Below are 15,974 nucleotides of genomic sequence, written 5' to 3' on the forward strand. Positions count from 1 at the left end.
TCGTCTGGCGATCGGCTCCGCTGGAGGGGAGGTCCTGTTGTTCGTGGCCCGCCGTGGCGGCCAAGGTCGGCATGCGAGCAGCCGACTGCCGGTTCCTGTGTTTTTCCTCGGTGGGCCATGATGGGCATGCATGCCGGGGACGTGGCGGTGATTTTCCGATGGCCCGGGTCATTGCCAATGCCCGGAAAGGAAGCGCTTGTTCTGGAAGCCGTCGTTGCGCCAGAAATGCGGCTACCCGGGCTGCTGCTGTTAGCGGCTGCAACGGCCACGCGGCTCTCGACCGTCAGGAGCAAAAATAACAGCAGAAACTTCCCGGGGGGAATTGTCGTGTACATGCTCAAGCATCTCTGTAATGCATCGGCCTCCTTTTGTTGTCAGCCTCACTCCAATACATTGCTGGAAAGACGTTTTTCAGTGGCAATATATAGAACGGAACCGAATATGCAGCCTGATATCAAAGTTATATTATCTTATTATTATATCTTACTATATAATCTTATTACATCTTATTATATACATCCACCTTATCTTATTATATACATCCTATTATATACATCCACCTTATTACACACATGCATCTCTGGAGCTGTCTTGGGCGACATTAACTGCATTTCTTTAATGTCGGCTTCACTCTCATTCACACACGCCATAAAAACATTTTAATGGGCATATAAGGCGGTATGAAAGCATGACATTACTGTGGAATGTTAATACCTCCAAAGACCCCGTGCATTCCTAGAAGGGCTACACACCGAGCTCTTTCAAGCGGCTTCACTGATGTTCATAACTGCGCTGCTGACAATATAAGTGGCAATATATTCCTCAGGGGGCAATATAAGCGATCACATACCGGGCTTGCACACCGCGTCATCACAGCCCATTCTTGCGACCCGCTTCCAGCTTCTTCAGCGCTCCCACAGATGAGAGCACGAGATAGGTAAGATAAGAGCGCAGATAAGATCACAGATGAGAGCACCAGATAAGAGCACCAGCCTTCCGCCGTGCTTGTGGGTCACAAAGCATGACGGCGCGCTAACATCTGTGCAAACCATGTATATGAGAACATCAAGCTGCTGGCGCATTTTACTGATACCGGTTTCGTATTCGGCTAAAGTGTGACGTGTCAAATATTGCAGACAGAGAGAGACTGGTTTTTTCGATGAGTCCGCATAGAAGCGATTAATTAAGCGTTTAATAATTAGAGTAGCGGCAGCAAGAATAAGGCGGAACGCGAGACTTGGGGCGAAAATTACGTCATCTCTTCTGCGAGACAGCTCGAGCCGTGAACGCCACATGCTAGTAATAGTAGTCCAGATAAATCGCGCGTCTTCCCTACCCACGAATGAAGTACAGTAGCTTTGTAATATAGTAGATAAAGCCAGAAAGAACATGAGCCATTATGAGGCTGCGAGGAAACGTCCGCAGTGCAGGCATACAGGTAAATGTGTATGGAATTTTCCGACGGCTGTCTGGGCTTCGTTGAACGTGAGATGGTGGGTTCTGTTCGAAGTAAACAAGCTGGGCATGCCGATTTCCCCACGCAAGAATGCACGCTTAAACACAGACTCGAGAACAAAAGCGAACGGTCGTGTAAGATGGACCGGGTTGATCACTATCATCTGACATCCCCACCCCGTGCCCACTCCAGGGGCCTCTCGTTCTTTTTGGCCCGTAACTGCATGCGCCTGGTTAGTTGTTACGCAACCCGGAAATAAGTACTGTGCTGCGCGCAGGCCTGATAAGGCATGCACTGCTGGCTTCCACGAACAGCCTTGATTGAGGGACGGTTATTGCTCGGTCGGATTGTTGATAACCCAGGGTAAAAAAAACAGGATGCGATGCCGAGAGAGTACCGTTCGAAAAAAAAAAAAAAGGAGTTTATAGTTTATTGCCTAAACTTTCATTACAAGTAAGAAACTATGTTTTGTCATTTGCTCGGAAGTTTAGGCTTCATAAAACGGGCTATATAAAGACAAGACGTAGCGCGTTTGTTGAGCATTTTTTTTAAACCTGAGCGTGAACCAACTACACCCGATCAATGTGTTTTGCTTAAACGTTGGTTCTTTCAAAGACTTAATGAAGTTCGCGTCACGCTTAATTCGGAAATAAAATATACGGTATTTATTACTACTCACCCTCCGCGGGAGCTCAGTGTCTAAGGCATTGTGCTGCTGAGCACGAGGAAGAGGGTTCGATTCGCGGCCGCGGCGGCCGCTTTTCTGGTGGAGACGAAAAGCAAAAACTTCTGCGTGTACGAGATTTCGGTGCACGTTAAAGATGCACAGGTGGTCAAAATTAATCCGGAGCCTTCCACTACGGCGCGCCTTATCGCCTGCGTTGCGTCGGCGCGTAAAACCTTACAATCAATCAATCAATCAATCAATCAATCAATCAATCAATCAATCAATCAATCAATCAATCAATCAATCAATCAATCAATCAATCAATCAATCAATCAATCAATAAATCAATCAATCAATCAATCAATCAATCAATCAATCTTATGATATAAAAGCCATTAGTGCGAAAGACACTGAGGCCTGTCCGCTAGTCTTCCCATTTCTTGTGTCCATTGTGTTTCTTCGCCCTCTGTACTTAATTTCTGAAATTCGCCACGAATTTATTTTACGAGAATGTACGTATAAACTTTCAGTATTATTTATGTTGCTACGTTTATGTTAACTTAGAAAGCAGGCAGCCGGAAATACCAACGAAGCAATAAGAAAAACGGATTCGGTTTCATATGAATGTGAAATAAAAAAAAAACTGAACTGTGAACAGAAGGCGGAAAAATGTTGGAAACGTTTGGATAGCGCCCGTACGCACAAGACCCGAACTCTGTATCTGATGCTGGAGCAACCGAGTTAGAATTTGAAACTGGCCGGATTGCACGTCCGGTCGCAAGCAGGCCGGGTTGCATGTCCTTCTGCAAATAAGTCTCTTCGCGATGGGGGTCCATCCAGCCGTGCTTCAGAGCTGCGTAATAAATATCTGCGTGGACTCGTAGTCCGCAGACATAACCAGTCTTTGAGCTGCACGAATAAAGATATGTAATCGCATGGGTGAGTGAGTAAGTGAGCGAGTGAGTGAGCGAGTGAGTTATCCATCAGCCTGAGCTGGTGAGCCTGGAGACTGAAAAGTGGAAGATTGCATTTATCCCAAGCAGAAGGGACGTAACAAGGGGGAAAAAAACATTTAGGCACAATACACAACGTACACTGATCAAAATAGTTTGAACAAATACAGGAATGCACCAAAGTTACAAAAATACGCAATACACGTGGCACACTGTTGGAAATAGATTGCACACATACACAAGAATGCATCGAAAACGCAAAACAATGCCATTCAGAATTCCAATAGTTCAAGGGAGTAAATATTGGTCACAGCCGATTTAGTTTATTCCAATCTGTAATTGTACGCGGGAAAAAGGATTCGAGAGATTCGAGAGAGGATTCGAGAGATTCGAGGTGTCTATGCCGTGTTTGTCGGGAAGTTAGTGGCTTAAGGAATTCCTCGGGTTTAAGTGAAAGTTTGTTATTTTTAAGCAAGAATAGAAATTTTAACCTTTGAATTTGACGGCGTGCTTGAAGTGTTGGAATGCCATGCTCTTCCATTAATCTTGTCGGCGAGTCACTGGGACGATATTTCGAAAAAATGAATCGGACGGATTTACGCTGTATCATTTCAAGAGCATTAATTTACTTTTTGTGTGAGGATCCCAGACAGTGCAGGCGTATTCCAGTCGCGGTCTAATTATGGATGTATAGGGAGTAGCTTAACGTTTGCTGGGGTCTTTTTAAGCTTGTGTCTAAGGAAGCAAAGTTTTCGGAATGAAGCTGCACATGTGTTTGATACGTGTTTGTTCCAGCTCAAGTTGTTTGTTATAGTGACGTCAAGATATTTGAATTCTGATACTTGTTCTAACGGTTGTGACGGAAGATTGTACGGGAAGGACAGTCTATTCTTTTTGTTAGTTATGTTCATAACAACGGATTTTTTGGCATTCAGCTTCTGTCCCCATTTCTCCCACCACGCCTGAACATAATGAAGATTTCTGTTCAGCATTTGTTGATCGTCAGGGCATGTTATTTTGTTGTATAAGATACCGTCATCAGCAAATAATTTAATTTTCACGGGATCACTAATAAGCGTTACAAGATCGTTAATATAAATTAGAAATAATAACGGGCCTAATACGCTTCCTTGTGGAACACCCGAAAGAACAGGAAGCCGAGTAGAGAAATGTTCATCGATGCAAACATATTGGAAGCGGTTCGACAAGTAGGAAGAGATATAATTAGTTACAAATGCTAGAAGACCAATCACTTTTAACTTGTGCATTAGACGAACATGGGAAACTAAATCAAAAGCTTTCTGGAAATCTAGAAAAATAACATCAACTTCACCAGTTTTATCAAGAACGCTAGCAAAGTCATGAACAATGGAAGTAAGTTGCGTGACCGTGGAAAATTCTTTTCTGAAGCCATGTTGACAGTCAGATAATAAGTTGTTTCTGTTTAAAAAAATTATAATGTAGTCAGCTATAATGTGTTCGAGAAGTTTGAAGGAGAAGTCAGAGAGATTGGACGGTAATTAGTAAACAGCGTCTTGTCTCCTTTTTTAAATACTGGAACTATGCGGGCTAATTTGCAATCCTCAGGTACAACACCAGACAAAAGAGATGCTCGAAAAATTATTACTAAAAATTGGGAAATAATTTCAGCATAACGGTGCAAAAACACATTCGGAATGCCATCAGGACCGGTCGACGTTTTCGTTTTGAGGCTCAACAACATGAAAAGGTTCAACAACATGGAAAACGAGCTGCTTTAGTCGCCAGCAGCCTGGTGGCCACCCCGTCCCCTTAAACCATCTGTTCATAATAAAGTTCTCTCTCTCTCTCTCCATCCTTGCACCACTAGCGCATGCGCCATTTTTTTCCTCCTTATTTATGCCTTCTAGTTTTGTCGTTTTTTTTTTTAGTTTGCCAGCACAGGGTGGCTGGACCTCCCCGGCTTTTTTCCTGCGTTTCCTTCCCCTGTCAGTGTTCTTAACCGACATAAACAGAAGGCAAGAAAGAGAGGTATAGAGAGATATAACGGGAACTGGTCTCCGCCTTGTGACCAAACTGCGCTTAATCCGTTCCAAAACCCTTCCCGCTCACTAGCCGCTAAGACCATAGAGTTTCATACTAATATATACTAGAGGGAAATCTGGCGCCACTGTCTAGGGGAGCCGCGCTTCAGCGAGCGTGCCGTCATGTACCCGGCAGGCACGTTCTACTTGTCCTTGGCATGGCTCATGAACAGACTGAAATGTTGGCTGAGGCTTCAAAAAAGCAACAATATTACCGTAGACGTTTCATGAAATTTGCTTTGTTATTATAAAATTGAACCTCCAAAAAGATTAATTTGTCAATAGTTGTTTAGAAGCTTCATGTACGATGAACAAGACAAAAATGTTAGTGTTGATTTCGGCTTCGAGACAAAAAAAAAAGCCGTATGACTAGCTAAGCCAAGTAGGCGAGGAACGTCGCTAGCGGCAATGGCGCCGCCCACGGCGGCCCGTGACTGCAGCGACAGATTTCTTTCTAGTATATATTAGTATGAAACTCTATGGCTAAGACCTGCACCGACCTCGTCTCTTCTGCTGTAAAAGGCTACCTGGCGAAGTAAACAAACTGGTCGGTTGCAGGAATAAGAAATGACGCAAAACAAAATGAATGCCGCTCAAAACGGGAAAAGATGCGTAAGGCCCACGTAACAATTGAAGCGGGGCAAGAGCCACGGACGAAGTAAAGCAGCGCATGCGAATAAGAGTTGAATCCACAAGAAACGACATGTATCGCCCGCCTTATAGCGTGTCGCCAGAATGTGCCGCATTCGTACACAACTGACGTCCCCAGCAAGAAACCCCACTGCACTTTTCGTTCTTATTCTGTAGTGCTCGGCCGAGATAAGCGACCTACCCTCAATGTGTGAGGATGTTTTTGTCTTGTGCCTGAAATAATCGTGACCGTCCTTAACATGTTTGCGCTCCAAGTGGTGAGAAGTAGTCGTACTTTTCGCTTTATTCCTGCCTTTTTGCGAAGGAGGAATCACTTCGTAGCACCTGCAGCAGTTTGTCCAGACTACGCAATCGCGGGCACGATGTTGATCTGCTTTGTGGCTTATATTTCATCGAGAATGTGCATTTTGGACGACGTGTTTGCCCATATTTACGACAAATGTTTGCCGGGCTCCAAGGGAACATTTGTTTGTTCTTGCGCACCATGTTCTTACGTATGCGTGCCAGCATCCCAATCGTATTCATTGTCCCGATCAGCTCCTCGCGACCACGAGAAGCATACTTATGACGGGGGCCGAGGTGTTAGTCCTCGCAAAAGACGTGGGTAGATAATAACGTACCACACATACTGCGGAGCGGGAGCGGTGCTCGTGGCAGACTGTGGCGGGTGTGTGGGCGATAGAGTCGGAACGCTACACCGCTGACCTTCTTGGAAAAGGGCATCTTCGTGTTTTTCTTCGTGATACATAGGGATGTGTTTTCCGGTGGAATAGGGAGCGGAGTCATGATGACCCCGCCAACAGGCACAACGGCGTGCAAAACGGTACTGAAGCTTGTAAAAGCATCCATCGCCAGTCGTCGCACTGCAGTCTTACCAAGCGCCTCGAAAGAGGACCTAACCCTGAATTATCTTTTACGCGCACAACGGAGTATTGCTACCATCGTTTGCAAAAGGCAGCCGTTTAACATTGGCACAGGAAAACGACGACATAGGCGATGTAGCATATCCCAAACTCCGGAAAAGGGAAACCTGCGCGGGGGGTCCCTGATGACCCGTGCTGAAGACGTCGCTTCCCCTTCAACCATGGTTCGTCTCGCTTGTCCTGCCGTCACTTAACAGTACGAAATGCTTGGATGGGAAAATATCAGAAGCTATCAGTTTCCGGGGAAAAAAATACCCGACAGCGGACATTTTACAAATTAGCGGATATTTTGAATTAACCCTTTTAAGGATTACCAATGTTCCAGTGTGCCTGCCTCGGGATTCGTGGACGTGTACCACAAATTCCCGGCAGTTGTGGGTCGCGTGTTTACCACGCAGAGCTAATTTTTTCGAAGACATTAACGAGACATTCGACAATCAATCAGTTTTCTCTTGCTCTCCTGGCCGATGCCAAAATACCGGCACGGCGAAAATCGCCTTGCTGAAGCATCTCGGCGTGCGTATTCAAGAGGTTTTTTCCTCCCTTCACTGGTGCTCTAAACTGTACAAAACAAGTCGTGCGTGTAAAAATTGTACAATTGCATCGTACAATCGAAGCCTGCTAATTCAAACTAGTTTTCAGAGTGTGTACAAAGTTTCTATCTGTATTTAAACGCCAAGTTTCTTCACCACGCTTGTGAATTTCAGTTCGTGGCGGATATACTCACAACCTTTTCCGAGTGAGCTTTTCACATTTATTTATTTATTTATTTATTTATTTATTTATTTATTTATTTATTTATTTATTTATTTATTTATTTATTTATTTATTTATTTATTTATTTATTTATTTATTTATTTATTTATTTATTTATTTATTTGTCCGTTATGGGTTTAATTGTTTATGGTTTTCTTTATTCCCACTGTTAGCCCGTGAGGGTCGATACAAGGCGGAGAAATAAATCATACAACTCTTGTATACACCGCGTCAAAGATAGGCAGCAGTTAACAAATTAAAAGAAATAAGTAACACCTCAGAACAAAAGACCTATACATTTGAAAGAGCCCACGTACGATACGCGGTTACACATCACTCATAATACACGCATGCCATTAGAAGTGTACAGTGACGGACGAATAAAACGCGAACACGGAAATATGAACCAGAACACACAAATAGCGCGATTTGTTTCTCTGGAAGTCAAAATGAAGTGTAGCTCAATATTAAAAACGAAGTTGGGAAATGTGGCTTAGAGCAGTGCACGGGCTTCAATTCCTAGGCCCGGCCCGACCCGGCCCGATAGAAACACGGCCCAGGCCCAAACCAGGCCCGAGAAATTTATAAAAATTGAGCCCGAGCCCAGCCCGAGCCTGGTCCGAGCCCGATAAACTTCTAAAATATGAGCCCGAGCCCGGCCCGAGCCCACCAGAGGGTTGTTAAATATCATCCCTAGTCCGACAGGACATTAGCATGAACTTGAAGAAGTTTGCTGTTGACCTAAAAAGCGTAGGCACAAAGCGAATACGACTAGTTTAGGTTCAAATTTCCTTTAAACGTGGACCGAACTTTGTACAACTTATCCTCACTTAGAAGCTGTAGTTTCGGTAGTCGTGCAACTTCATTTGCCAGTGTTCGAAATCAAGGCGCACCCGAGGATACCTTAAATGATTCTGAGTAAGTGGATTTTTTTATTATTGCAATTCTTCAACAGATATTGCTCCTTTCGTTCTTCCATTCCTTGCTGAAATTTGATCAGACGATGCGTCCGGTTTCACCATTCGATTTTTGTCTTTCCCTCTAGTTACGTTGGCAGCATGATTTTATCTGCGCTTCTGTTCTTTGTTGCCTTTAGTCATGGCTCTAAAGAAATTCTTGCGCGAAAAAGTCATGGGCTCTGCTTAGAAAATTGGTTCTTCGAACTCTGCACACACCGCGAAATCCAGGTCACGTTTGTTCTGTTTGTTTTAGTTTGAAAAGAAGAGAGAACTACAATTATGTTGTAGTCTGTGGCTGGAGTGCCCTCGTTTTCTGGCCCGCTGTCTCCCAGTAAGCTGATGGGACCCAGACGTTTCTTTTATTGATGTGAAGGCTTTCTAAGTGCAATCGTCTTTTTATCACATCTTTTAACGGCGCGGTAGTGAATTAGCACTTCCTTTTTTGTTTTCACTTTACCTGAAATATCAACAAGGAAACTTTCTCTTGCCAACAGTTTAGAATGTGCTGCCCAGGATAGCCGGGCCTCAGGAACTGCCCGGGCCTGATCGGACCGGCACGGCCCGACAAAATTTTGGTTCATGCCCGAGCCCGGCCCGCGGGCCCGTACGAATAGCGCGTCATTATTATACCTGAACGAACAGTGTTTTTCAATTTTGGTTCTGGTTCATATTTCGTGTTCCCATTTCATTTGTACATGACTGTATATTTTCATTATTCGTAAGCCCAAACTGCACGTAATTTGCGGATGTCGTTACCCCATGCAAGGTGTTGCTTGGAGTCACCCAGCGATGTGCTCATGCGCAAAGAACCACGTTGACCCGCCGCTTTCACATTACCACGGAGCACTCAGCGCCATCTACCTGCACCCCTCATAGAGCACCAACTGTATACTACTGCCATTTTTGGCGACTTAATTTTTATGCCCCAAACAGTTTTCCGTCCGACATGTTGGGCGGCGATATACAGCCGTTTATTTCTCTTTTTTTTTTGTCGATGGCCTGCGCTTGTTGGTCAATATTGTTGGGCAAAAGGATGGCAATGCTTAAAATTCGACCTTTCTTTTCCCCGCCGCTCATTTTCTATATGGTTTAGTACTTGCCTACATACCTTTATTGCATGTTACTGTTTCGGTGTATTCACGTATTGTTTGTATCCCAAAGTTCTCGATAATTAAGAGTGCTGTAGAGGCCAGAATAATGTCTTTTTTTTTCTTGGCAATTATTAGGTTGCGTCACTTTGTTCGCGCATAATTTCACGTATTTGGATCTCGTGGATTCGCATTAACAGACAAAAGTTTTGTTTCTCTGCGCATGGTAGTCTGTTTCCTTCCAGTTCGCCATATACATAAGGCTGCCCGTCATCTCTGGGTTTATTACTGATTACTACTACTACTACTACTACTACTACTACTACTACTACTACTACTACTACTACTACTACTACTACTATGACTACTACTACTAATAATAAATAAATAAATAAATAAATCAATCAATCAATCAATAGTTTATTAGTGTGCCCAGAAACAGCCGGAGGGCCTTTGGGCTGGCGCACGAGAAAAAAAAAACACAAGGAAACAGCTACGCGACGCAAGATGTGCACATCTCACGCAAAAAATAGCATTGGTTGCACAAAGAACATTGCCCGCTTTGCCCCCCCCCCACACACACACACGCACGCACACACACGTATATATATATATATATATATATATATATATATATATATATATATATATATATATATATATATATATATATATATATATATATATATATATATATATATATATATATATATATAAATTTTAGTGCCTATAGCAATAGGGAAACAAGCGTGAACGCTTCATATGCACACGTACTGGAGAGAGAAATATGCAGATGGGATAATGTAAGCCATACAAAAACGGAGTGAATGTCAGATGCCTTCCACTTAAAATAAACAGCCAAAAAGGAGTGTATACATGGAAAGATACGGGACGATAAAGAAAAGCAATAAGGAAGAAGAAAAAATGATTGTGTTGCTCACTCTTCACACCGAAATGACTGCATAAAAACCAGTACATCATGAAGATAAGAATGAAAAAGCGCAAAGTTATGGCATGACAAGCTCACGGACATGCTTGCGAAATAGAGTCGTGGAATTATTAAACATATCTAAGTATTCAGAGTACCGGTTGTACAAACACTGTAATCGAAACATAGGGCACACGCCACGCAGTCATTTAGGATTATGAAAAAGCAATGTGTTTCCTTGTCAACTTCTGTAGCACATGGAGTTGTAGTAGGAGCCCTGCACAAGACACTGAGGTAGATGAGATCTGCCATATTCCTCCTGGAGATTAGTCGTGTAAGCGTCAACGCAGAAGATGATCCAGAGTTATTATTACCGGCTAAGCGATGGTTAAAGGTAAACTTATTTTGGACCCTGTCGATTAGCACACAGTTTGTTTTGCATGTGCTATTCCAAAGAACAGGAGCATGCTCAAGCTGTGGATGATGAATAGTAGTGTAGAGCTTGAGAAGAGCATTCGGTTCTTTGAACTCCTTAGATATCCGGCGCACAACACCGACGGATCGAAGAGCCGTACACGTAATTAACCGTATATGCAACGAGAAGCTCAGCTTTCTGTCAAAATTGACATCGATGTCATTAACCTCTGCCACATGAGGTCTACCATTTCACCATTAACGTTACAGGAAAACAAGATGTCAGATTTTTCGTGTGTATGTCGTTACCTTAGTTTTATATGTGTTGATGGCTGTTTGCTGCTTTAGCACCAATGCGAAAAGGACGAGATCGCTCTCTGGAGGACGGGAAAGCCGGCAGTGTTGGAAACAGACTTAGGTATTTTGACATCATCTGTATCCAAAAGGAAGTTGCAATCATTAAATACTGGTGAAACGTCATTTATAAATATTGAGAAGAGAACTGGCCCAAGAACTGAGCCCTGACGAACACCACTCGTGGCCTCATAGGAAACAGAACACTGTCCATTTCCAGGCACGAAACATGACCTATCACATACGTAATTGCATAATGGGATAGAGGGGTGGGTGTATATCAAGTTGAGAGAGTTTTTTGAATAAGAGCTTACGGCAGACGACATCAAAAGACTTGCTCAAATCAAAGCTGACAAGAACAAGTTGGCCTCACCTCCGCACAGCTGCCGAGGCGTGCAGCATGAAGTTGACAAGATTGGTAGGTATTGATCGAGCCGCAAGAAATTCATGATGTTCAGGTATTAATATAGTTTTTATACTAATCTTCAGCACTATATGGAGTACGGACTCAAAGATCTTAGAAGCAGCACATGGAATAGCAATCGGTCGATAGTTTGTCAGGTATAATTTTGACCCTGGTTAAAATACAGGAACAACCCGCGCAGCCTTCCAACGAGCGGGGAACTTGCCGGTCTTGAGAGAAGTTTGAAATATACACGTCCATACCGGAACAAGGATATCACCAAATGGTTTCAGTACAGCAGAAGGAATTCCATCAGGACTGCACGAAAATGTCAGTTTTAATTTAATAACCAATCAATCAATCAATCATGTTTATTTACGTGCCCAGGAACAGCCAGAGGCCTGAGTGCTGGCGCACGGATAGTTACATAAAAACAAAACACAAGAAACATATAGCAAGAAACAAACAATCGACAAGACACACACAAATTGAAGTAGTGAAAATGACAGAAATAAAGCACAGGCGGAGCCTGGGTACAGGTAAAAAAAATAAAAAAAGAAGATGCCTATGTTGCTCTGCCTAGTAATAATCAATCAATCAATCAATCAATCAATCAATCAATCAATCAATCAATCAATCAATCAATCAATCAATCAATCAATCAATCAATCAATCAACATTTATTTTCGGTGCCCAGGAACAGCCCTAGGGTCTTGGTACTGGTACACCATATACAAAACATACATAAAAACAAACTAAAATCAAGACAACACAACACACAAAACCGTATGCATGAAAGAAACAATAAAGTAAAGATAGTTACAGTAATTTCAGAAAGCAAAACAGCAAAAAAAATGAAAAGAAAAGAAACATGAGACCTATCGTTGCCAGCCATGACACTCGGACAGCGAAATGTTCAAGGCACGTGAAAAACAGGAAATACTCACTGAACATGACAGCGATACGTTATACGCATAAAACGAAGGTTTTATAACAAATTGTCGGAAGTTTCAACTTTGAAAGAAGCTCAGCATTACAAGCACTGGCACTCAAACCTACAGAAATACAAGCAACGCAAAACCAGGAAATGTGAAAAACAAACAAACAAGAACATGATTTGCCTAAAATAAATACGGCACATAAATTTGCAATGACATAAAGGCACTTAAGCTACAACAGTTTTCAAGTCGTTTGAGAACAAAGAAAAAGAGCTCTGGAATATATCAGGACGATCAGAATATTCATTATATGCACATTGTGTTCTGCAGATGGACGAGCGTCTTCTACTTAAAGCATCTGTTCTAAAAGTTCGAAATGTTCGGAAAAGTTTGTTCGGCAAGTTGACATTGATAAGTGTAACCAAGTCGTCACTAAAAATATCCCCATGAAGAAGTTTATACAGAAAGATAATATCAGCTCGCATTCGTCGACACCGAAGGGAAGGAATACTTTTGAGACAAGACATGCTGCCATTTGCGTCTTCTTGTACATGACGGAAACGGTGCCTAAAGATAGAAAGGAACTTATTTTGAACTCTTTCGATACCGTCACTATTGGACTTGCAAGTTCCATTCCAAACAACAGAGCCGTATTCAAGAAGAGGTAAGCAGAGAGCCGAATACAACTTGAAGAAAGGAAGAGGACCTTTAAACTCTCTAGAATATCTGCAAACAGCACCCAGACATCGAAGAGAGCGACGGGTAATTTGTGTAACGTGGGAAGAGAAAGTCAGAGAAGAATCAAATAGTACTCCCAAGTCCCGAATTTCAGTCACCCTCGGCAATGCAGTGCTTGCAATTTTATAAGAGTATTGCAGCTGTTGAGTTTTTCTACTATAGGAGACAACTTTCGTTTTTGAGGGGTTCAAAATTAGGTCGTTTTTGGTGCACCAACGATGGAATGACGCAATATCAGCCTGAAGATAATTACAGTCATGAATATTACGCACTTCTTTAAAGATTTTCATATCATCGAATAATAATAATAATAATAATAATAATAATAATAATAATAATAATAATAATAATAATAATAATAATAATAATAATAATAATAATAATAATAATAATAATAATATCCCACTTTGTTCTAGTGTTGTCCCTCGAAATCATGCTCTCCAACATGTTTCGCTCTATCACTTTTTCGTGCCTAGTGTCACTGTTGTATTCTCTCAAAACCAGACTAAAAAAAGCGGATTGTTTGAGCAGCCGCTCATGAGGGTGGAAAGATACCACCTAAAATTCCGCTCATGAGTTATTCCGCTCACTTGGACAGCGTGAATGGTCTGAGGTGACGCCACGCTGCAGATTTCATTATACTCTTAAGCAGCACGACGTTTGTGCTAAAAAAGTGACGAAATGTCCCTTTTGTGCGAAGATGAAGCACTTCCTGGAATTCAATTATTCGACTTTTTTTTTAAAGGGACACTGAAGTGATATGTAAACATTGCGGGATTACTTGCGCAAATTGTAGTCCGGGGTCCCCAGGCCATGTTACGACCACTCTGGGCGCGTTTACGCGCTTTTATTTAGTAGAAAACTTAATTCGAAAATGCTGTCCTCCTCTCTTTACGCTCGCCCATTTTCTGCTGCGTTTTCGTGTGACGTCGAGAGGAGCCGAGCTCGCAATTGGCTGAGCTATCTGCACGGCTCCCCGGCCTTCAGACAGAGTCAGTCGGCCCAGCGTTTCGTCCGCCGGACGCCGACGGGTCGTCGCAATTCGTTCGCTCAGTTGAAACGAAGCCAGGGCCAGGACACGTTTGTGAAGGGAAGAATGGGCCTTTCTTTACTTGGTTAGTTTGTACACTGTATCTAGCTCCAAGTCAAGGTCGCTTCACACAAGCGCTGCGCAAACGCACATGCGACGCTTCGCTGACTGGTACGCCCGTAGGAAAATATAAGGCCTCTTGAAGGCGGGAGAAGAGTCAGCGAAGTCAATATAGGTACTAAGGAAATAAAATCAACTGATATTTTTACCGTACAGCGGAAAAATAGGGTGCGGGAAGCACTTTTTTGCGCTGGGCGAACAAGCACAGCGGTCAGCAGCACGACTACGCATCTGCGAACGCTTTTCCGTCTACGAAATGCAATTGCTAGACGTGAGCTATTGCGGAAACTCGGGGGACGCTTACTGCACGAGCACAATACAACAAATAGTCACCTAGGCTGCTTGAAATGCCAAAACTAAATAAAAATGTAAACTTGTTGTACAATATATACCTTATATTACGATGGTCGGCACAGCCCGTCTCGTAGCCGAGTTGTCTGAGGCTGCAGGTGTGTCGCCGCCGAGTGTTTTGGAAGTCACGAGTTCGAGTCCCCGCGGGTACGTGCTTTTTTTTTTTTGTAAGTTAACTTTTTTGTTTTCTGCCGATGTTTTCTACATTGAGTCAACCTTTGTTTGGGCCGCAACGTTCATGGTTCCACGAACTAGTTCACAGAACGCGCGCAGGCTGGCACTGGCACGCTAGCGAGTTCTCGTTGGCGTGCTGTCCATAAGCACCAACTGCTTGCGGGCAGTGGGCACAGGCCAGAATGAACAGACCCTTGGCCTGGTGGCCTGGTGCGAACACGCATTTTACGGTACAGGCATGAGTGAGGCAAGCTCCAAATAGGGGGGGGGGGTGGGGGGGGGGGGGGAAGCGCATGACATTTGTGCGTCTGCGGGCACGCGGAGGGCGTCCATGCACTACGTAGGCCTCGGCTAGTGAATGCTACGATTCCAAGCCGTCCTGGGAGGCTTATCTTTATGCATTTTTACAGCTGACAACATGGCAGAAGCGCGGTACGATGATTACTGAGTTATTGAGAATGCCCATCCAACAACGCACAGGTTGTGTTTTACAGAACCGAAACCGAAACCGAAACTTGTTTGGTTGCTCACCTTGGGCATCGTCCAATCACGGTCCCGCTCCTCCCAACGTCACAGCTTTAGTTGGTGCGGCCGCCGCAAACCGCGCATGGTAGTTTTTCTTCTTTCGCGCTTTGTAAAATAATTACCGATTTGTCAACCGGAAAAACGATGAAAAGTGGGCTAATTTGAGCCAGTCTACGCAGTGCAAGCAAAAACGGGAGCTTGACAAATTCACTTCAGTGTCCCTTTAATGCTTTCATTGCGCAAGAAAGAGTTGACTGGACACAGAACAATGGGAGTAGCGTTCAAACGCAATTGTTCTGCTCTTATCGGAGAATAAAATGTCCTTGTTTATATTTCCCGCATTTTTTCCGGCGTTATTTTGTGCACGATCTAAGCTGGTTTAGCCTTTAATTTACTCTCACTAACCATTTAACCGTCACAACAGTGGCGCAGCCACTGTGTTTGGGGGAGAGGCGGGCGTGGGAGCTGACTTCAAAGTGCTTG

At 43.4% G+C, this 15,974-nt stretch overlaps 1 protein-coding gene across 2 annotated transcripts in view; it reads right to left on the reverse strand.

Annotated features, from left to right (window-relative positions):
* LOC144150845 (uncharacterized) overlaps nucleotides 1-15,974 on the reverse strand; it is a 173,214-nt gene that overhangs the window by 43,298 nt on the left and 113,942 nt on the right. The window lies entirely within an intron of this gene.

This window comes from Haemaphysalis longicornis, unplaced genomic scaffold (genome assembly GCF_048455015.1).
Source record: "Haemaphysalis longicornis isolate Haplotype H1 unplaced genomic scaffold, Haemaphysalis longicornis Haplotype H1 scaffold_80, whole genome shotgun sequence".
Lineage (NCBI taxonomy): Eukaryota > Metazoa > Arthropoda > Arachnida > Ixodida > Ixodidae > Haemaphysalis > Haemaphysalis longicornis.